General features: G+C 40.8%; 1 long non-coding RNA gene across 2 annotated transcripts; it reads right to left on the bottom strand.

Annotated features, from left to right (window-relative positions):
* Positions 1-6,579: 6,579 nt before the first annotated feature.
* LOC115777759 (uncharacterized) lies at positions 6,580-16,608 on the bottom strand. 2 transcript variants are annotated; one of them, XR_004019674.1, is made up of 3 exons: positions 16,486-16,608; positions 11,368-11,466; positions 6,580-8,488 (listed from the first exon to the last, which is right to left on the bottom strand). It is a non-coding gene; the product is annotated as an uncharacterized LOC115777759 (long non-coding RNA). The 2 variants fall into 2 exon arrangements; XR_004019673.1 differs by lacking the exon at positions 16,486-16,608 and adding an exon at positions 12,676-15,600.
* Positions 16,609-21,340: the final 4,732 nt, after the last annotated feature.

Raw genomic sequence — 21,340 nt, 5'->3', positions numbered from 1 at the left:
GCAGCTGCAGGTCCAGAGTCCAAACTGCAGAGGGCAGCTACAGATGAGAGCTGCGCTCTGATTGGACGACAAACACAGAGGACCGGTTTCCGGTTCAGGGCTCGAATTAAACCGGAAGCTAATCTGTGTAAACTAATCCATGTTTTCGTGAGCCGTTACTGAGCTTCTCCAAATAGTAAAGTGACTCCCTAACGGACCCGCAAACCGGTCCGGATCGGAGTCCACTTGCACAGTTGGACGGATCCGGGATGGATCAGGATTACGGATCAGGAAAAGCGCAGGACCGGACCCGAAAAGGGCTTTTCCCTTTCATCCGGCCCGGATCACTTTCGGATCCGTTCATATGTCGTCAGCTGTCCGGACAGCTGCAACAACAGCTGTTTATAAGCTGACATTATGGCAGTTAACTTTAGACCCGAGTGCCCTAAAAGCCCACTTTCTCTCTGATGACATTATCACTAAGTATGAGTTTATTCTCAGTGTTGGAGGTCAGTGATGATGGATCCACTTCAAACACAGCGTCACTAACAGAGGCTGGCAGCAGCATAAACACCAGGGCCCACTGACTGAGGTCAGGATGTCCTCAGCAGCTCAGCTCAGCATCACTGACACTGCTCAGCAGCTTCACTCACTTTTATTGAACTCCTTTAACAAAGTTTTCCAGCCTCCTCCAGAGTAACGTGGACGTTTCTCACCGGCACACTGACAGCAGAGTTACTGAGAGCAGCACTCACTACACACAACATTTAACTGACGCACATTTGTTCCTGATCTTTTGCTTAATATTGATATGATTCAAACATGTTCAAATATAGTGTGTACAAAAATGTTTTTATACACAAACAGCTGCAGAAACTCGGCCGCTTTTAGTTCAATGTTAAAGAAGAAAACTGGGTTCATATTAATAGTAACTCTGTTGTGGCTGTCAGAGAACCAACATCTAAGATAAGATAAAACTTTAATGATCCCACAACGGGGAAATTTACAGCAGCTCAGTACAGAGAAAAAAGAAAAGGAAAACAAATGAACTAAAATAGAATAGACTAGAAAAACTATACACATATACATAAGCAATATATACATAAAATATATATCAATGTCAATACAATACACACATATACATATACACACATGTACACACACATCCAAACACTATATATAGATATCAAAACATTATATACATTTGTAGCCAGTAAGGTACACAACATACACGGTATGCATTATATGGATGAGTGTAATAAAATGCATATGGACTGCAAGGATAAAGTGATGGCAGACGAGGTAAAGTGTCCAAATGACTCATGACATCTTGATGTGTTGTACAGTCTGACTGCTGTTAAAGCTGAATGAATGAGCTGCTCAGCTGTCTCATGCAGAGGGTGATGGGGGTTGTTCATGATGGATGTCAGCTTTGCTAACATCCTCCTCTCACCCACCACCATCACAGACTCCAGAGGACATCCCTCTGGAAGATCAGTGAAATCTGATCTTAGGTCAGATTATAAATGTTTACATTAAAGCAAAGCTGAAGTTTCTGTCTGGAAACCTTCTAAAACATTTTGTATCCAGTAAAGCAGAAATAATAAAATCCTCAATAAAAAGTGAGTTTGTTGCAGCCCATCAGTGTCATGTTTACTAAACAATGACTTAATAAAGGAAATGGTCATAAACTGTGGCTAAACTTTATTAATCTAAAGCATTTTAACTTTAACAACAGTTCAGACATTCAGACATCAGTTTTAGGCAATTAAGCTCAAAATAATTATTTACAGCTCAGATGAACCAAACTAAGGAAACCCATCAGACTGTCTTACATTCATGTTTGGAGTTATAAAACATCCTCATACATCCACCCCATAGAGTGTGTGGGAACCACTGAGAACTGAGTTTGACTCACCGAGTCAGAAACTGCTTCAGCTTCTGTTTGCATCTCTGGACATAAATCACTGTTTCACAAGTCTAACAAAAAGCTCTGGCACCATAAAGTCCTCATGTGTTTCCCCATACCTACACACACACACACACACACACACACACACACACACACACACACACACACACACACACACACACACACACACACACACACACACAGACACGGAGGTCTCCTCATTCACACTTTCAGTTGCAACTTTTACTAACAATTTCATGCCAATTTATTAGTCTCTATTTATTCACAACACTTTTGTTACAATTTTTTATCTGCCAGCATATACCATGAGAGTTAATCCAATGAATTCATAATTCTCACTTTATCTTAAGACTACCTTAGTCTATGTAGCAATAATGTTAATATTTTAATCGTCTTGGAAGCTATGAGCCGCTGCCAAAGCCGATGTCTGTCCAGAAAATGAGCCCTCTGGGGGAGGCCAACAATTAAATTAACAATACTCAGTACTTTTGCAGTAAAACATCACTATTTTAATTGTCTCTCATGGGATAAAGCCAATTCTCGCACACCATTCTTAATGCTGTGGATATTAGGAGTTATCTCTATTCAACAGAAAAGTTTCCGGCCACACACACTTCTTAGTTTTAATAAATAAATCAATTTGCTCAGTAGACTAATACTATAAGGCAGTTTTACGTTTCCAGTATCTCTCACAATCATTTTCTTACTTATTTCAACTCTTATCACTTCACTTATTTTGTCTATTTTACCCATTATCTATTTATTCATTTTTTTAATGTCAACCCTTTTTTGTTTTTCCTGATGCTTCAATATTTTCAAGCTTTAAACAGTTTAACTGATCCTCTAAAATTTGTTTTCTCAAGACCTTACCTCCTCCTCACTCACAAAAAAATTTTTAACATCCAATTCTGCAGAATTCGGTTATTTAAAAACAGGACATTTCTGCTTACCTTATTTATGAGGCCTCCTGTGAGTGTTTTGAGGAGTTAAAGTCCCAAGGTGAGTCCTGGAGAAAATATTCCCCTTTGTCCTCTTTTGCCAATCATCCTCCTTCACAAATCACCTGTCATGAGCACATCTTCTTCCTGATGTTCTGATTTAATCAATACAGAGAAATCTTGTCCAGATTAATGACAGAACATGGTGGTGATGTTGGCGATGTTCTAATTGTACGTTCGGTGGCCGGTCCTCAAGATAAGGTGCCCTGAAAGAGAGAAGTTAGTCTAGAACTTTCTGATCTGTTGCTCTCTGTCTAATGTATTATTTAATTATTTATTATTTGGTTGATCCACTGTTTATTAATTAATTTACTGGATTTTGCCTTTAAATATTTGTCCTTAATTCACAGAGTAAAAAAATAATCCCTAACAAGACAAAGAACTACATAAAACGCAGCTGGATTGCAGGTCATTTGAGGAATTGTCACAACAGACGTTAAGAAGTCTTATTATCACGTTTGAGCATCATTTGGCTGTGCAACAACCACTGTGGCCAGCAGATGTCACCCAAGAGTACTGAATGAAACATGGAGTGGCGAACCAATTTTTGACACAATGGTTCAAAACGTTTCAGAGCTTCAATGAGCCTCGTTTTGCAATCACTAGTACTCACCTTCTCCTGGTTTTCACCTCAGCAAAAGAGCAAAAGTGTGAAATGAACTCAGCCACCTGTTTATGAGCCCCTGGAGCAAACCAAAGTGTCATTTGTAGTTGAGTTGCTGCCCTGCGATTGGCTCATTAGATATTTGTGTTATGAAGCAGTCGAGCAGCTGTAGGTAATAAAGCTAGTTAGTGTATATTGTTAGATTAAAGAAAGAAAACATGCCCAGGAACAATGGCTAGGATCAGCTCACAGATTTACTTTTGTTTGAGTCCTGCCTTAAAATGAAAGCTTCAAAAATGGTTAGTATTCTTGGTGATGTGAAATGATGCAGCAGCTGCCATCATTTAAAGATGTCAGATTCACCTGTGGTGGACGGGTGACCCGACCGGCGTGTGGCCTGTCTCTTGCCCAAAGTCCGATGGTGCGACCCTGAACATGGATGGATGTCAGCTGCCTGCAGATGCTGAAACATGCTTCCTCGTGTTATGACTGGACTCCTGACGCCATGTGGTCCATAAAGTTAAACTTGCCAGAGCTGCAGAGCGCTTTGCTTTACATTAAGTGGCACCAGACTGTTTTTAAGGCGTTGCATGGGTCAGCGCCTTCGTCCCTCTCCGATCTTATAAGCCTGCATACTCCCACTAGATCACTGAGGTCTGGTGAGCAAATGGTCCTAACTGTACCGAAGTCAAGATTAAAACAGAAGTGATCGGGCCTTTGCAGCTCTTGCTCCGAAACTCTGGAACAAATTGCCCCTTCATATCAGGACCTCTCCTACAGTCGACACTTTTAAAACTCGTTTGAAAACTCATTTTTATTCTTTGGCTTTTAAATCAGAATGAGTCCTGGATACATTAGTGATGCTGTTTTCTTTTATGTTTTATTATTTTTTTGTTTCCTGTTTTAACTGTCTTCTTATCTTGTGTTTTATGTTATTTTATTTATTCTAATTGTACAGCACTTTAGTCAGCTGCTGTTGTTTTTAAATGGGCTTTAGAAATAAACTTGACAGTATTTAGAGTGTCACACTAAGCTGTGGTGGAAGGTTAGGGAACACACACACATATGCACACACAACTGCTGTGTGTAGGCAGTGTAGATGATTCAATTCAATTCAATTCAATTTAATTTTATTTATATAGCGCCAAATCACAACAAACAGTCGCCTCAAGGCGCTTTGTATTGTGGGTAAAGGCCCTACAATAATACAGAGAAAACCCAACAGTCAAAAACGACCCCCTATGAGCAGCACTTGGTGACAGTGGGAAGGAAAAACTCCCTTTAACAGGAAGAAACCTCCATCAGAACCAGGCTCAGGGAGGGGGGGTCATCTGCTGAGACCGGTTGGGCTGAGGGGAGAGAAAAGACATGCTGTGGAAGAGAGCCAGAGATTAATATCAATTAATGATTAAATACAGAGTGGAGTATAAACAAAGTAAATAAGGTGAATAAAAAGAAACCCCCCCCAGCAGCCTAGGCCTATAGCAGCATAACTAAGGGAGGGTTCAGGGTCACCTGATCCAGCCCTAACTATAAGTTGATCATAAAGGAAAGTTTTAAGCCTAATCTTAAAAATAGAGAGGGTGTCTGTCTCCTGAATCCAAGCTGGGAGCTGGTTCCACAGAAGAGGGGCCTGAAAGCTGAAGGCTCTGCCTCCCATTCTACTCTTAAGTATCCTAGGAACCACAAGTAAGCCAGCAGTCTGATTATTCAAGACCTTGTAGGTGAGGAGAAAGATTTTAAATTCTATTCTAGATTTAACAGGGAGCCAATGAATAGAAGCCAATATGGGAGAAATCTGCTCTCTCTTTCTAGTCCCTGTCAGTACTCTAGCTGCAGCATTTTGGATCAGCTGAAGGCTTTTCAGGGAGCTTTTAGGACAGCCTGATAATAATGAATTACAATAGTCCAGCCTAGAAGTAATAAATGCATGAATTAGCTTTTCAGCATCACTCTGAGAAAGGATGTTTCTAATTTTAGAGAAATTGAGCAAATACAAAAAAGCGGTCCTACATATTTGTTTAATATGTGCATTGAAGGACATATCCTGATCAAAAATGACTCCCAGATTTCTCACAGTGTTACTGGAGGCCAAAGTAATGCCATCCAGAGTAAGTATCTGGTTAGACACCATGTTTCTAAGATTTGTGGGGCCGAGTACAAGAATTTCAGTTTGATCTGAATTTAGAAGCAGGAAATTAGAGGTCATCCAGTCCTTAATGTCTTTAAGACATTCCTGCAGTTTAACTAATTGATGTGCATCATCTGGCTTCATTGATAGGTAAAGCTGAGTATAATCTGCATAACAATGAAAATTGATGCAGTGCTTTCTAATAATACTGCCTAAGGGAAGCATGTATAATGTAAATAGAATTGGTCCTAGCACAGAACCCTGTGGAACTCCATAATTAACCTTAGTGTGTGAAGAAGACTCCCCATTTACATGAACAAATTGGAGTCTATTAGATAAATATGATTCAAACCACTGCAGTGCAGTACCTTTAATACCTATAGTATGCTCTAATCTCTGTAATAAAATGTTATGGTCAACAGTATCAAAAGCTGCACTGAGGTCCAACAGGACAAGAACAGAGATGAGTCCACTGTCAGAGGCTGTAAGAAGATCATTTGTAACCTTCACTAATGCTGTTTCTGTACTGTGATGAATTCTGAAACCTGACTGAAACTCTTCAAATAAACCGTTCCTCTGCAGATGATCAGTTAGCTGTTTTACAACTACTCTTTCAAGAATCTTTGAGAGAAAAGGAAGGTTGGAGATTGGCCTATAATTAGCTAAGACAGCTGGGTCAGTGATGGCTTTTTAAGTAGCGGTTTAATTACAGCCACCTTGAAGGCCTGTGGTACACAGCCAACTAATAAAGACTGATTGATCATTTTTAAGATTGAAGCATCAATAAATGGAAAGACTTCTTTGAACAGTCTAGTGTAGGATACATTCTAGGGGTCTCCATGTTCCTTTTTGACTGCAAATTAAAACCCAATTAAAACCATAGTTACCAACAAATCACAGGGTTGAGCAGGTTCTGATGCAGGCTGTTTATTAGACATCTTAGTAGCACACAAATAGTTAAAAAGACAGACAGTAGCATATGAAGACTGAGATACACACACAGAGTAACAGAAAAGAAGAAAGAACCTGTTGATCATGCCCCGGCTTCCTCATCACTCCCTCCGACCGAGGAGAGCCCGTGCAGGGATTAAGTATGAGTCTAAATAAAATCAAACTGTCCAAATGATCCATGGCGATGAGCAAGCTCTGTTGCAAAAAGTTACTAGTACTTAGAAATATACAAACACAAAAAACAAAGAACATAAAGCAAAAAGGTAAAAGCAAGAAGCCTTCCCAGGAGGTTGTGCCTTAGTAGTTGCTGGAAAAACGGACAACACGGACAAAGACAGTCGCTACATCTTCTCTTCTTCCCCCTCTCCTCTTCTAACTGTGGTATTTATACTCTTTCCCTTTCATTGTCTACGATTTGTGCTGAGTCTGCACTTTGCAAACTTTCATTAGAAACTGCCATTAATTCTACTGTCATTATCTGAAAGGGCACAAACATCCCGGAGCATTTTCAATACATCAACAAGACAGTAAGAAAAATTCATCACAGTAATTGTCAGGCACAACCTCCTTGAGGCCATCCTAAGGCACTCTTGGAGAAGGATTTACAACCCCTCACACATATGCTTGACCAGATATGAGGGAGAAGGACCAGATATGAGGACGAAAATGAGGCCCATTTTGCCCCCGGACCTGTTGCATGGACAGCTTTATACTTTCTTGATTTGCATTTCCAAAGTTTTTGGCCGTGCTACACAAGCAAGTTAGCCTTCAGCTAGGTCCACTGGACAGAATTATCCCTATATCCAGTATAAATCAAAAAATGGGCAAACAGGATGACTGGTGTCCTGTACACGAACCCAAAATCGGGCAGTTTTATGAGTTGAGACCGCTTAGCATGAATTTAATGAGCAACAGGTTCATCACGGGGCTAGGGCAGAAGATGAGTATGCTCTGAGGATAGTCTGAGAGGGCCTGCTGGGCCACAGCAGACTGATAGGGAGGGGAAGCAGAGCTTCTAGGGCCCTGAACACAAATAAGAGCAACTCAAACAGGCCTCAAATTTTCCTGCTACACAATATGCATTTATTACATTGTGGAAAGCAGTTTAGCTGCAAATAAACAGAAGTAGGAATAATAACTTTAAATGTCAGTATGGTTGATAAAAATAAATCCCAACATTCCCCCCTTGATACCCTTCTTAGGGTATCACCTACAGAATATGAGGGCCCTGTATGAGGCAGATCCTGGTGTAGTCTGCTCAGTCAATTTTGACAAACACGGTGAACCTCAAAACTACTGCGTGAGCTTTGTTTGGTTAAAATACTTTTTAGCAAGCTTCAGAAACTACATAACCACAAAAATAGGTAACAGAAACTCTTTGGCACAAAGCATAAGGCTTTGGGTACAGACTACTTGATAAAATACTCGTTGCATATGATATATAAAATGTGAGAAATATGAGCCACTAAATATTTAATATATAAATTGAAAAAATACTGGGTACAAGAATACATGATATAAAAACTTGGTACAAATGCAGTAATAACTAGACACTCAGTGTAGGACAGGTCAGATTTCAGGACAACATGATCATCTTTGGAATCATCACTCAGTCCTTATGATGTTACAGCTTCTTCAGGTGGTGGAGGTCGGGGCCTCATCCTCTGTTTTGTCTGTCCCCCCTCCTTGATGATCTGAAAAGGCTAATGAAGATCTTAAGCTTGGAGTTCTCAGCATCTCTCCTTAAATACAGAGAAGACTAAGGAGATGATTTTTGACCCGAGGAAGAGAAGAGACCAGCATGCTCCATTATTCATCAACGGGACTCAGGTGGAGAGAGTGAAGACCTTCAAATTCCTTGGCACCCACATCAGTGAAGACCTCACCTGGACCTACAACACAGCACAGACTGTCAAGAAAGCTCAACAGAGACTCTTCTTCTTAAGGAAACTGAGGAAATTTGGATTATCCCCCAAGCTCCTCAGCAACTTTTACAGATGCACTGTGGAGAGCATCCTGACAAACTCCATCACAGTGTGGTGTGGAAACTGCACCAGTCAGGACAGGAAGGCTCTCCAGCGTGTCATCAAAACAGCACAATTCATCTGTGGAGCTGCCTTCCCATCACTACAGGACACTTATAATACCCGGGTAATAAAGAGGGCACACAACATCATCAAGGACCGTACCCACCCACAGCACACACTGTTCACACTCCTGCCGTCTGGCAGACGTTACAGGAGTGTAAAAGCAAGAACAACCAGACTAAAAAACAGTTTCTATCCACAGGCCATCAGGCTGCTGAACCACTGACTGATTACCAAACTGTGATTACCTGCCTTTCTTTCATCTGTATATATCTGTATATATTGCACTTGCTTTATTATTTATTTATTTTTATTTTCTACTTTTACTTTCCTAATATACTAGTTCTTAAATTTTATTTTAACTTAGTTGCTTATTTCAATTGTTTGTAAAGCAGTCGCAAGTAAGAATTTCATTGCTCAGCATAACCACAGTGTTTTGCGGTGTACATGACAATAAACTTCTTGAATCTTGAATCTTGAATTGAGCCTCTGAATGGCCCTGGCCTGTTCTCCGACAGCTGTGGCCAGCTGTTAGGAGGCATAGACTCGACTGCAGCTGAGCTCAGCAGCCTTACTTTGCTGCTAGTTTAATTCACGGAGCAAGTTTTCATTTCTCTCAGCATGGCCTGGGAGGTCTTTATTTCTCCCATCTTGAAGTGGATTTTCTGCCCCACATGCTCTCAGCAGCATGAGCGTTAGGAGGCACTGGCCAGCTGTTGTCATCAGATCTCCAACTGGCTGGGGAGGCAGCTCCCAGAAGTCATGGATGTGATGTCATCTTGTAGTGAAGACCCATCAGATGACTCGACTCTACTCCTGGTAGCATCCTTAGTCAACGTCACACCCTTGTTGAATGGCTCCTTCTGCGTTTCCAGAAGCTCTAGGTCCTGACTGGACACCCGCTCTGCTGATTCTTCCCTCTCCTTCAGTCGTCCCACAGCACGTAGCGAGTCTTCACTGGTCACGGATCTCAGCAGGATTTCCTCCAATATGAGGCCAGGCTGGGCCGCATCCTGGCTGGTATAGGCTGAATGGAACTGTCAGAGAACTTTATCCTCCATTCTGGTTCTGCCATTACTGCTTATAACACAAGACAAGATTAACAGTATCCATAACATACAGTGCTATATATGCCTAAAATGAAACTTTCCCTTGCTTCCAATTAAGTTGCTTTTTATAAATCTTCTCTTTATTTTTCCTGACTTTATGGTGTTTACCAGATGGATGGCATCTACAGTTGTTGTCTTACTTGGTTAGTTCTTACATCACACAGTAGTTAGTGTGTTTCAGAAGACAAAACATACTCAGTCTATTTCACATTGGTGTTGATAATATTGCATGCAGTGTCCTCTTGTAGACCCTCAGTTTATTTTTCTGTATAAGCTTTTATCTGAGCTACGTTAGAGTCAGAAGCTAATCTTATGCTTCTGTCTCAGGGATGTGCAGGTATAGTTGGAGATAAACTTTCTTAAACTGAATAAAAACAACACAGAAATTATTATTTTAGGACAACCCCACCTCTTACGGTACAACAGTGCTATTGGTCATTTGGTCTCTTATTATCACTCCGATGTAAGGAACCTTAGTGATTTTTGATGGTGCTCTAAAATTTGATGAGCAAATTAGTTCTGGTATTAAATTGAGCTTCTTTTAATTAAGGCTCCTCAGTAAAGTGAAGGCCTACTCCCATCACATGACTTTGAGAGTACCCTATGCTTTTATTACCTCTTATTTTAAACCATTATAATTCTTTATATGTTAGTAGCAGTCAGCTGCTACTTTGCTAAGCCTGGTCATTTAACTGAACTTTTGAAACCCCTTATTCCTATCTGCAGTCTACCAAAAAACTAAATACAGGCTGAAAACAGAGGCAACAGAGCATTTACAGTGGTGGCATCTAGTCTTTGGAATAACTCACCCTTTCACATAAAAGCATCCCAATCATTCTCAATCATTAAAAAAATGTTTAAACCCATATTTATACTTGTTTGTGTGCAGATATAGTTGATCTTAGTATTCTGGGTTTTACTATGCTACACAACTTTTACTTGTGCTCTAATTGATTCTTAGTATTTATTTGTTGTTGATTTAGTGTCAAAATTTTGACCTTACCAATTATACTGTCATATTTAGACAAGACTGACCCCCCTTTCTACACTGTGTTACCCATGCAAAGCATTGACACTGTTATTGACACTGTTATTGTTACTAATGACATAGCAAATCATCAGCCTCACTTTTTAGTTTCCTTCAACAATCATATTATCCCCCCTTGAGGCTGATGAATGCTTGTCCATAACTTCCTACTTTGGCTCCACTACTTGTCTTTTAGCTTCATGTTGACAGTACTTGCAGTCATTTGACTTATGTCCAGTGAAGTGTCACTCTTCAGTGCTCCACCTCCTGGAAAGACACAGTTAACATTGACTAAGGTATTCCCTGGATTACACCTTTGAGGAGCTATATTTTTTATCCTTTATTTTACCAGGTAAAATGTTTGAGAACCAGTTCTCATTTACAAACATGACCTGTTCGTAATGCATCAATTTACTGTAACACAGCCTCTCCACATACTAAAGGATTGCCATTAACTCTCAGAAATCCTCTCCATCTCCAAATGTTAGCATTAGCATGACAAACCTCATAAACAAAGGCTGAATCAATGCACAAATTAAGTCTCTTACCTGTAGCCGGTCTACAAGCTGTTAAAGCTTTCTGTTCTGAGATCACTGATGAACTCAGCAGATCAACCTTCTGAGCTTCTAGAGTGGAAAAATTTACACCTGCAGAATCAAGTTAAACAACTGTGTAGCCCACATTACAGCCACGCTCATCCCTAAAGCAAGAACCATCCAAAAACAGTCTTAAATCTGCTGCAATAAATTCATTATACAGGTTCATTTTCTCAAGCTGTCAAATTCGTTGGTCTGCAGGACACATTCATGAGAAGTTCCTTCATTAAGTAGTATCATTTTGAAAACAGGGTTAACATTATTACACCCTCAACAGTTCAGGGCCAGATAAATTTACCTCCTACCCCATAGTCTTATTTGAGTGATACCCAGTGGTGGCCAAAGTACTGACATTCTGTACTTAAGTAGAAGTACAAGTACTTGTGTTAAAAACTACTCTGGTAAAAGTTGAAGTACTGGTTCAACTTCTGTACTCAAGTAAAAGTAAAAAAGTACAGGCTCTGAAATCTACTCAAAGTAAGAAAGTAAAAGTAGCTCCTTGGAGGACGTTTCTACCTCTTTCTTACATCTTTCTCCATCTGAGTGAAGTTATCTCATTCTTGGCTCTCCCTTAAAATACAGCAGCTGTTCTTTTAGCTGCAGACACACTGTGTGACAAACTGCAGACACTTTTTTGTCCTCTACGTTTTCTGTCATTTATTTTCCTCACCGTTCCGGTGTGCAGCCTCTAAGTAAAGCGCAACTTCCTCTGGCTCTTTCCGGTCTCCGAGCGAGCGTTGCAGGAGCATCTCCCTCTACCATGTGGGGTGTCTGTTCCCTCCCTCTCACCCTGTTGTTGCGCCTTCCAAGAAAAAACCCGCTTACAATCAAAAGCCGGCTCCCGCACTGACCGGAAATGGAAACGTTTCTCAGACGCATTAAACCTAAAGTAACGAGCTTGTTTTGAAAATGTAAGAAGTAGAAAGTACAGATACTTGTGTAAAAATGTAGTGAGTAAAAGTAAAAAGTAGTCAGAAAAATAAATATTCAAGTAAAGTACAGATACCTGAAAAATCTACTTAAGTACAGTAACGAAGTATTTGTACTTCGTTACTGTCCACCACTGGTGATACCAAACCTCGCGTTTAAAGGACAAAGCACACACCTAATGTGATGTATACAGAATCACAAGATGACCTAGAGTTAAGAATCCTAGATTCTGAAAAACAAAGGCTGCTGCCATCAAACCTTGATAGCAAGATGGGAAGTCAACCTTCCTGTTGTCCAGTTTTATATTATAATAAGGCAAGGGCTGCTTACCTCCTGGGGTGTCCTGCATAAGGACAGCATTACATAGCCCCTCCTATTAGCCTCTTATAGATGGAAAGGCTTTGAGTAATCTGATTACCCAATGCCAGGTCAGATTGTGTCCTGCTCCAGTGCAACAGATGTCGCCTCAGCTCCCATCGACCACTGCAACTAAGGATCAGAGTTAGTTTGTCCTGCTGCCATTATTGAAGCAGCAGAGATCCAGTTTTAAACACACTTTCACAAATCCACCGTCTGCTGAATCCTGCCCTTCCCGAAAAATGTCAACATTAGCCAACCGTTTACGATTTTTGGGTTTTAAACACAGTTTCTAATTAGCCGTTAGCTTTCTCTGTCCACTAAACTGTCTTCCTACATATTCAGTGGTTTGTTGACAGAATTTCAAGAATTCTCCTCATTTTGTTCTTTTAGAGGACTATAAATCAGCTGCACACTGTGAGACAGCACTGAGAATATTCAGATACTGCAAATCTTACACTAAAATTTGGTTAAAGGCACCAGGGCTGTTAATCAGTTTTTACAGTTATCCCAGAATGCTAAAAGCTACGTACCACTTAAACCTGGTGCACAGTTAGAAAGCAGAGTTATGGATCAGGAACCACAGATGTGTCAGAAAAACACATTTAGAGGACTATCGAAATTTGGTTTCAATGTAGGATAAATAGGCGTATTACATGGACTGGTAGCTTTAATTATCCTGCCAGCCTCCAATAGCTCATCAGAATTAAGCCTGGTAGCTTCAATGGCATGTGACTTAAGTGAATATTGTCTAATATAATAAGGTAATTTGATCCCAGGTTTCAGCTCAACCGTATCAGGCTGGGTAAACTTGACCCCTCCCACATTTGTTTTGCTCAGTTGAGATGGAACCTGTTTCAACGACTAATCATATCCAACTATTTATTAAATTTGGCTTAAACATGTTTATTTACTGACACTTTAGTCACTACCCTTTATTGAAATCCTACTCCACTGTGTTTTTAGAAATGAGCATGCATTTATTGTTTGTGAGATCCCCTCTAAGATAAGCATTGTCTTCCTAAACCCTCGTACATGAGAGCCTGTCCACGAGCAAACAGCAGAATGACATGAGGTTCAGCATTTGGGCCTTGTTCTCAGTCTTTTAGTTCATGGGCAGAATAACAGCAGCAGCCACGTCCTGTGGAGCAATGTAGATTTATCATTAACAAAAAGAAAAAATCTTCTTTTATTAATCAATTCATCAAAGCTCAGTTCATGGTCTTTAAATCCTGTTTCATCAAACAACAAACTTTGAGCTATCAGTGTTCCTCAGCTTCTCAGCCTCCTTCGTATCCAAAACTCACATTTCCCATCGTTCGTTCAGCTTGGAGTGTTCAGTCCTTGGCTGCCACCAAAACACTTTAGGTTGAATCTGAGACACAGTCTCTGTGTTTGTTTGCACCTTCATACTTCCTCCTTTGAAAATCTGCATACAGTTCATCAGTGGTGCGCGTGATTTTGCTCTATAGGACACAGGATGTCTCCTCCCATGAGATTTATTGAAGTGTTAGTTGGGTACAATAATTGTGAGACAATAGCTTTACCTGCCACCCTCATCTGGAATCATCTGGGTTGACGGATCACTTGCGTTTTTCCAGAGAAGCCAAAGGTGTTCACAGACGATGAAGACGAGGGGAGTCCTCCTCCCTCAGTTACAGTGCATGAGTAGGTGTCCCCTGTATCAATCATAATTAAAGGATACAGCAGGTCGCTCCTTTTTCTCAGGCTTCTCCATACACCTTTATGGCCAACATGTTGTTGGCCCAGCCCAAAGGTTTATAGGGCAGTCTCTCTGGAGGTTACCTGTCTGGCCACACCCACAACATATGATGTTACCTCTAGGCAGGTTATTCCTTTGAGTAGGCTGAAGCGAGTCCAAGTGGATGTACTGGCTGTGATGGTCCTCCTCTCCTTCCTCCATGCCAGGTCACTCTGCCTCTTATCTGCCTCCCTTCTCTCCCACAGGTGTACAAGTCTGGATTGTCACCTTGATTAACCTGCATGTGTATACCAGGCACAGCAGATTCAGTTAGTGCATTAGGATCAGTTGGGGCAGGAAATCTCCCCATTACCTGTGTGGTGCTGACAGCTGGAGGAGCAGGCTGGGTGTGTCTAAGATTGAGCTCCAAGACTCTGTGCAGTGTTAGCAGTCAGCACTGGGGTCTGAGCCTCAGTGTGCAGTTATCAGAGGTGCTGAGCCTTCTCCTTCCTCTGATTGGTCAGCTCTCTCAGTCTCTCCTCTGCTGGAAAGCACGCAGCCATTTTGTTGGACTCTCCTCCTCTGTCAGGATTTCTCCTATCTTAGAAGATCTCCACCATCAGGATGTTGTTTCCTGAAAAACTTCCATAATACAGTTTGATGCACCTCCAGATTCACATGATCAGGCAGGTTAGTCTGGCATACTCTGCTCAGCGTGGCAGCCTCTTGGTTAACAGAGCTTGAATGTTACCAAGTACAGAGCAGCTCCTGCAGCATTTTCTCCCAAGGAAATGATGACTTACTTACTCTTTGTGTGATGTTGAAACCAGTCTGTCAGCCAGTCTCACCATGTCCATAAACATCCACAGCACATGGGTGGACACACTGGCACACTGCACTCCCACTCCTCCCATTCAGGAATGAAGGGTCCTCGTGTGTCTGGAAGTCGTTTTGCAGGTTGCCCATCTGCTGCATCATCTTTCAGTCGTCTCCCTCTCACTCCTGCCTCCTTTGCAGGAAGGCCATCCTCCTCCTTCTCCAGTTGTTGTTTGGGAAGGTTACTGTGGAGATCTGCAGCATCATCTGAAAGATCATCTCTGGACACATTGTTAGTAGAAGAAAAGCAGATTGCACTCTGTTTGTGCACTGTTCTTTGTTTTCTTCATGGTTCTTGTTTAAAAGTCCACTTCCTGTGTGACGTCACTCACTGCAGTTTGCTCAGAGGACACGCCTCTCAAGAAATATCACTGTACTTAAAAATAGAGTGGAGGCATTTTCTGCCACAATGGGGCAGAAAGAGACACTTCAGGATTTCCTATGTATGTGTATATATATATATATATATACACATACATACACACCCACACACACATATATATACATATATACATACATACACACATACATATATATATATTTTTAGTGTTTCACCTGCACTCCATCACATCATTTTATTTACCATAAATTTTGCTTCAATCTATTTCCCTTCTATCATAACCCCCCAAACCACTTTTTTATCTATCAGTAAACACATTCTCATCTAATTTTAACTCAGCAACATGCCATGTTAAAAGATACCAGGTGAAAGTCAGAGATGGAAGTCCATCATTGTCATCTTGCATACACCACCCTCCTGATTAGGGTAGGTTTTACCGTTAACTACCATGTGCATGGGGCTGTGGATCACCCCCCCTGTTTTAGAGCCTCTCCATGGGTTCCTGCTCCACACTCCCTCTCTGAGAGTCTCGCAACGTCCACCTGTAAGGGAGACCTGTGAAACAACTGTTTCTCTGCCTACAAGTTCCACTCTTTTTATTTTACTTTCAAGAGGTAATCTCTAAACTTCATCAAGTTTATTTAATTAATTTGCTTATTTATTCTAAATTTGGTACATTTACAGCTTCCTCTATAACTATGATGGGAACCAGGCAGACACACAGCAGAGAGGTCAATGCAACTCAATTTTTCTTTTCCCCCGTCCTCTAAACCCTCTGTTAAAGAATGAGCTGAGGTGAAGACATCATCTGCACTGAGAACACACACAATCCAAATAACACAACAATTACCAAGGACCAACTTACAGCTTTTTCTCTTTATAGGAACTCCTTTCAACTTCATTTTAAATTAAAGGTTCTTGTGAGTTGTCAAAGCTTCAGGTTGATCAGCTGAATGTCCTGCAGTCTCTCAGACCTGTTACACAGAAGTGTTTCTCTTAATCAGATTATCTGTTCCTAAGTTTCTTTTATTTCCTCGGAGGCTCAGCTGTTATTTTATCCTCCATAATCTATACTCACCACTCCACACTCCTCACTCAAACCTGCCTTTATTTCTAGTTCAGTCTTTTATTTTAAGCTCAGTTTATGCCCAAGCTATATTAATGTTATTTTATTATTTATTCTTACTATTGTTGTCATTATAACTATTTTATTTAAGTCTCTTTTACCTATAATTTTCCCAAATATTTCAGACTTTATTTCCCTTTATTCATCCATCTTTATTATTTATTCATACTCGTTCTCTAAGCTTTTTAATTTAATTTGGCTCTCTCTATAATTAATTTTACTTTCGTTATTATTACTTTTAACAAATCCAGTTACTCTCAGAGGTTTGTCACACTTAAATGGGTTATTCTTTTATTCAAACTTCTTCCACTCCTCTTTTCCCTTTTTGGTCCTTTATTTATCCCTTCTAACCCTCCAGATTATCTAATTTTAGACTTTTTACACTCTGCAGTATTAACTTCAAACCTCAATGATTAAGTCTCCTAGTTTATTCCTCCCAATTTTAAGCAAACTTTTATTCACCAATTGCACAGAAAAAGGAAACAAAGTTTCTGCTTCTAACACACACAGTGATTGATGAGCTGAGCCGCTGCAGGCCGAGGCCTCAGGCCCACAGCAGCCCACCCCCCACTCACTCTCATAACTCACTCCTCCACTACATTTACCACCAGTTTTTTTTTAAATTATCTAATGTGGCTTATTTACTCTAGGCTCAGATTATTTTAAAGATATTTTATTAATACCTTTGCATAATTGTATCTGTTACTCCACCATTTACAGATATTTAATTAACCTACCCACTATCTTCTAGTGTTCCCCAAGTATTTCCACCCTTATTTTTCTCCCTTTACCTGTTTAAGGCATTTGCTCTCCCCCATCTATTTTATACTTCTAATTCTAATCAGCTTCTATTGAGTTTACTTCTTGACCAACACCACTTTCTGTATTTGTGATTGACTTACTGGCTTCAGCAGGAGCTTTGTTTTGTTCACAGGATTATTTCTGATTTGAGCTCCTCCAGATGGTTCAATTTTAAACCTTTTATTTTTATATAAGTTTAATATTAATCCCAAATTCATAAACTTTTGTTCACATTTACTTTTAAATTTTACACACTTTCCCTTTTTTAGAGCAGAGGGAACTGCTCTCTCTCTCTCTCTCTCTCTCTCTCTCCCAAACTCCCACTTGCTCACTTACACACACACACACACACACACACACACACAAAGACATTCCACTCATTCCTGCAGCAGCTCTCTCTCATTCACACCACACACAACGTGACTAATTGTATTTACACATATATGTAAGCAACTTTACAACAGTTTCTATCATCCGATGTATTATATTTTCAAGGCAAAACTTAAAGCCAAAAGTGGATCCATTCGTGCACAACTCATGCCCAAGCTAATCACGGCTTGCTCAAGCATATCATTTTCCAACCAATATCCGACGTCAATCCTTCAGACCCGTATCGATGTCTTGTCAAAAAAATCTCAGAATTTCAATTCTGAAAAATCCAAGAGCGTATCTCAACCGCCGAACTGTTAGCCCCCAACGCCCTGCACTGGACCTCCTTCCACGCCCGGTCCTCTCCGGATGCGGAAGGACGAAGGCAGCAACAGTCTTGTGGCTTGCTAGCTTTTTATTCAATAAAACCTCCAATCCGAATCCTCGGGCTTTGTAACAGCAAAGGTCTCAAAATCTAAATAATGAAACCCCCAAATGCTTCCTCAGATTCGCGCCTTGGGCAGGGTCCTAATCCCCGGTGTGCAGCCCCGTTCTGTGGTGCCCGAAAAAAGTTCGGGCAGGACGAACCCGGCGGTAACCCCCGTGACGGACTGTAGCGCTATATTACCCAATACCATAAACACAGATCAACCAAGACAAGACAGACAAACACTCAAAACTCCACACACGGCAGCGATTTCAGTCAGTCCCACGCACATTCATTCACAGCCAGCTCCCATTCACACACACAAACCGGTTACACACACACACACACACAAGGCGCCATTTACTCTGCCTCCACGGTACACTTCTCCAGTTAGAACATGCAAGAGATAACACAACACAGAAACCTGCTCAACCAGTGATCCTTAATTTAAACAATGCAATATTTTATCCTTTATCAGCTCAGTGGAGACCCTCTGTTCTTTATTTTAAGGTAAGATGACAGCTTTGCTTTAAGAGGTGATTTCCTCCGATCCGAGCAGAGCTCTCACTGCCTCTCAGACTGCACCAAATTTATTGCAGAAAAACTCTGCTTTACTGAATTTTGGCTGCGGCTTTGGTGCGTTCTGAGCAGCCGGCAAAAACCCGCACGATCGTTGGACGCTGACATCTTTATTACCTCAAACCCTGCTCGCAGCGCCAATTAATGTAGGATACATTCTAGGGGTCTCCATGTTCCTTTTTGACTGCAAATTAAAACCCAATTAAAACCATAGTTACCAACAAATCACAGGGTTGAGCGGGTTCTGATGCAGGCTGTTTATTAGACATCTTAGTAGCACACAAATAGTTAAAAAGACAGACAGTAGCATATGAAGACTGAGATACACACACAGAGTAACAGAAAAGAAGAAAGAACCTGTTGATCATGCCCCGGCTTCCTCATCACTCCCTCCGACCGAGGAGAGCCCGTGCAGGGATTAAGTATGAGTCTAAATAAAATCATATTGTCCAAAAGATCCATGGCGATGAGCAAGCTCTGTTGCAAAAAGTTACTAGTACTTAGAAATATACAAACACAAAAAACAAAGAACATAAAGCAAAAAGGTAAAAGCAAGAAGCCTTCCCAGGAGGTTGTGCCTTAGTAGTTGCTGGAAAAACGGACAACACGGACAAAGACAGTCGCTACATCTTCTCTTCTCTCCCCTCTCCTCTTCTAACTGTGGTATTTATACTCTTTCCCTTTCATTGTCTACGATTTGTGCTGAGTCTGCACTTTGCAAACTTTCATTAGAAACTGTCATTAATTCTACTGTCATTATCTGAAAGGGCACAAACATCCCGGAGCATTTTCAATACATCAACAAGACAGTAAGAAAAATTCATCACAGTAATTGTCAGCCACAACCTCCTTGAGGCCATCCTAAGGCACTCTTGGAGAAGGATTTAAAACCCCTCACACATATGCTTGACCAGATATGAGGGAGAAGGACCAGATATGAGGACGAAAATGAGGCCCATTTTGCCCCCGGACCTGTTGCATGGACAGCTTTATACTTTCTTGATTTGCATTTCCAAAGTTTTTGGCCGTGCTACACAAGCAAGTTAGCCTTCAGCTAGGTCCACTGGACAGAATTATCCCTATATCCAGTATAAATCAAAAAATGGGCAAACAGGATGACTGGTGTCCTGTACACGAACCCAAAATCGGGCAGTTTTATGAGTTGAGACCCCTTAGCATGAATTTAATGAGCAACAGGTTCATCACGGGGCTAGGGCAGAAGATGAGTATGCTCTGAGGATAGTCTGAGAGGGCCTGCTGGGCCACAGCAGACTGATAGGGAGGGGTAGCAGAGCTTCTAGGGCCCTGAACACAAATAAGAGCAACTCAAACAGGCCTCAAATCTTCCTGCTACACAATATGCATTTATTACATTGTGGAAAGCAGTTTAGCTGCAAATAAACAGAAGTAGGAATAATAACTTTAAATGTCAGTATGGTTGATAAAAATAAATCCCAACACTAGTAGGAATGGGATCTAATAACCATGTTGCTGGTTTGGAGGAAGTAACTATTGAAGTTAACTCTGAAAGATCAACTGGAGCAAAAGAGTCTAAACAAATACCAGCAGTGCTGAAAGCAGCCGAACATGAAGAATAATCTTTGAGATGGTTATGAATAATTTTTTCTCTAATGTCTAAAATTTTATTTGTAAAGAAATCCATGAAGTCACTACTAGTTAAAGTGAAAGGAATACTCGGCTCTACAGAGCTCTGACTCTTTGTCAGCCTGGCTACAGTGCTGAAAACAAACCTGGGGTTGTTCTTATTTTCTTCAATTAATGATGAATAGTAAGATGTCCTAGCTTTACGGAGGGCTTTTTTATAGAGCAACAAACTCTTTTTCCAGGCTAAATGAGCATCTTCTAATTTAGTGAGACACCATTCCCTCTCCAGCTTTCAGGTTATCTGCTTTAAGCTGTGCTTTTGTGAATTATACCACGGAGTCAGGCACTTCTGATTTGAAGCTTTCCTTTTCAGAGGAGCCACAGTATCCAAAGTTATACGCAGTGAGGATGTAAAACTATTGACGAGATAATCGACCTCACTGGGAGCAGAGTTTAGGTAGCTGCTCTGTACTGTGTTGGCACTGAAGAGCATAACAATGAAGGAATTAGATCCTTAAACGTAGTTACAGCACTTTCAGAAAGACTTCTACTGTAATTAAACTTATTCCCCACTGCTGTGTAATCCATTAAAGTAAATGTAAATGTTACTAAGAAATGATCAGACAGGAGGGGGCTTTCAGGGAATACTGTTAAGTCTTCAGTTTCTATGCCATATGTTAGGACAAGATCCAGAGTATGATTAAAGTGGTGGGTGGGCTCCTTTACATTTTGAGAGAAGCCGTCTCTCCTAACAAGACCAGGTTTTCTCCAGAAACCAATTATCTATGAAGCCAGCGATTCAAGGAGAACATG

This window comes from Archocentrus centrarchus, unplaced genomic scaffold, assembly GCF_007364275.1.
Source record: "Archocentrus centrarchus isolate MPI-CPG fArcCen1 unplaced genomic scaffold, fArcCen1 scaffold_71_ctg1, whole genome shotgun sequence".
In the NCBI taxonomy this organism is placed as follows: domain Eukaryota; kingdom Metazoa; phylum Chordata; class Actinopteri; order Cichliformes; family Cichlidae; genus Archocentrus; species Archocentrus centrarchus.
The sequence above is the reverse complement of the archived record's forward strand: the minus strand, read 5'-3'. Positions and strand labels throughout refer to the sequence as shown.